At 38.0% G+C, this 2,500-nt stretch overlaps 1 protein-coding gene across 5 annotated transcripts in view; it reads left to right on the top strand.

The window, feature by feature from the left end:
* The window catches only part of LOC138043821 (tetratricopeptide repeat protein 28-like), a 37,123-nt gene that overhangs the window by 6,351 nt on the left and 28,272 nt on the right, over positions 1-2,500 (top strand). For all 5 annotated transcript variants that reach the window (XM_068890294.1, XM_068890293.1, XM_068890295.1 and 2 more), the window contains 2 exons: positions 1,673-1,725; positions 2,048-2,097. The gene's annotated coding sequence lies outside the window, so the exon portion shown is untranslated. The remainder of the gene's footprint in view (positions 1-1,672; positions 1,726-2,047; positions 2,098-2,500) is intronic.

The raw sequence follows: 2,500 nt of genomic DNA, 5'->3' as shown, positions 1-2,500 counted from the left end.
CCTGTAACACAAACAAGTAATGTATGCGTATTGAAACGAAATCTGAATATTTCCTATAGCTGCTCGCCTCATGTTTCTTTCCTTTGGTCTTTCCTTTGGATTAAAGTTAGGAACTATGTTGGCACACATGCACTCCTTTTACGTCTATTTGTTTATTTTCTGGAGTGATCACAATCATTCAGAAGCTTCTGGTTGTGACAGACACACCCAGTGTCACGCAAACAATTTACCAATATTGCTTACCATTAATTCATTTTCGGCGGGATTCATTATTCCTGCTTAAGAGCATGTAACAACTCGGCGAACACTGCAAGGTAATTAGTAATATTAGCTTGAGGGGTGCAATAAATTTTTTGTTTCTTGTGTGATTGAACTATATACTGCCTTCCATTCTTTCCTTACATATCGAGAAAGTAAGTAGATGATATATCTTGAATTGTTCCTGAACAGAGAAGGTTTTAGTTTTTTAATCTGCTTAGATTCCAAATTGAGGCTGTCACAAAGCAAACGCCAATTAAGAATACATTCAATCACTTTTGGCCATAACAAACCCTGTTAATGTCAACTCGCTTCAAAGTCTTACTTAAAGCTAATTAAGACCATGCGCCTTTGAACTTCGCCGAACGAAACCATTACTAGAGTTTTTCGGAGCAATGGAACAGTCATCACGCCTCGATCTGTGTTTAAGGTAATTCCCTTGAAATTGTTCTACTTTCAAAATTTTTTGGAAACTTGGCATAATTAACATTCATGATATGAACATTAAACAAATGCAATAAAAAAATGGGGTCACCGTGCTTGTTTACGCGTCAGCAGGCTCTTAAAATGGGATATTTTTACTGTTTTTGCGTTAAAAATTCGAATCACCTTCATACAGAGTTAAGTCTTGGTTACTTCAAAGACACAAAATTTTATTTTGAAAATAAAGCTTCTTTTATTTACAGGAGCAGTAATGCTTCATTTACGCCGACTTTGATTCCCTGGTTGTGGGAATAGTGCACTTTTTGGGACAGTTCCGTGATTAGCTTGAAGTCCTCGCCTTGGGTAAAATACACCCAGTACGGAACTGTTTTCCAAAAAAAATTCATGTTCTACTATCAAACTTTTTTTCTTCTTCAAATATGTTCTTTATTAGACTGTTCTTAGCAAATACCTGAAAAAAAAAATCGTGGGTCATCGTGCTCGTTTGAGAGAAAAGGAGCATTTATTTCGCTATCGGGTTTAGTTTGAGCGAAATCTCTTACGTTTTGTATGCGCACGTGCTCATGTGCGCGCGCTAATGACGCGAAAATCGTGCGCAGTAGGGATGCGCAATGCAATACTAAGGAATCACCTTAACTTGAACTGCCTCACTGATCAGTTGCGCAGTTTGCTCGAGTATCATGAAATGACTTCTTCTCCTTCCAGCTCCAACTGTTAGTTCTCTTGAGAACTTTTCAGCTTTCCGCTCCAGTTCTACTCATTTTGTCGTTTGATCCAACTATACTACCCTCTATTCTTTCCTTGCACATAGATAAAGTAAGTAAGTGATGTATCTTGAGCTTTTTATCGATCCACGGTGTTTGCATAGGCATCAGTGATTTGTCTTAACAAACTTACATGTATGTCCCACAAGATAACTTTTTACCGAGAGACTTGGCAGTGGATAACCACATCAATTTACACTTTTTAGAGTTATGAGACGAATCTTTGGCTTTTGAATAGCATCCGTTTGGACCAACGCTGGTAAGTCATTCATTTTTACTGATATCTTTTTCTTATGAATAAAGGACTCATGCTATGCAAACCAGTTCCAATTACATACAACTTGATCTATGAAGAGATTTTTTTGATCGGTAGTGACTCGGGGTACTCTGAATAAATCGGAGTTCCCCTTGGCAGGAATCGAACCTAAGAACTTCTAGCTGCAGTGAGTTCAGTCTCATATTATATCTATTTTTTTATTTTCTGGAGTGATCCACGATCATTCAGAAGCTTCTGGCTGTGACTGACACACTCACGCAAACAATTTACCAATATTGATTACCATTAATTCATTTTTGGCTAGATTCATTATTCCTGCTTAAGAGCTTGTAACGACTCGACGAACATTGCAAGGTAATTAGTAATATTAGCTTGAGGAGTGTGATAAGTTATTTGTTTCTTGTGTGATCGAACTATATACTGCCCTCCATTCTTTCCTTACACATCGAGAAAGTAAGTAAATGATGTATCTTGAATTGTTCGTGAAAAGAGTCTAAGGTTTTAGTTTTTTAATCCGCTTGGATTCCAAATTGAGGCTGTCACAAAGCAAATTAACCCATTGACTCCCAGGGATTCCCCATTGACGAGTAAAATCGTCTGGCGTTAGACAGAGTAAAATTCTAAGTCTGGCCAGTTTAGGCCGTTTTGGACGTCAAAGGGTTAACTTAACCCATTGACTCTCAGGGGTTCCCCACTGACGAGTAAAATCGTCTGGCGTTAGACAGAGTAAAATACAAAGTCTGGCCAATTTATGCCG

This window comes from Montipora capricornis, chromosome 3 (assembly GCF_036669925.1).
Source record: "Montipora capricornis isolate CH-2021 chromosome 3, ASM3666992v2, whole genome shotgun sequence".
Taxonomy (NCBI): Eukaryota; Metazoa; Cnidaria; class Anthozoa; order Scleractinia; family Acroporidae; genus Montipora; species Montipora capricornis.
Note: the sequence above shows the minus strand (reverse complement) of the source record. Positions and strands in the feature narration are given on the sequence as shown.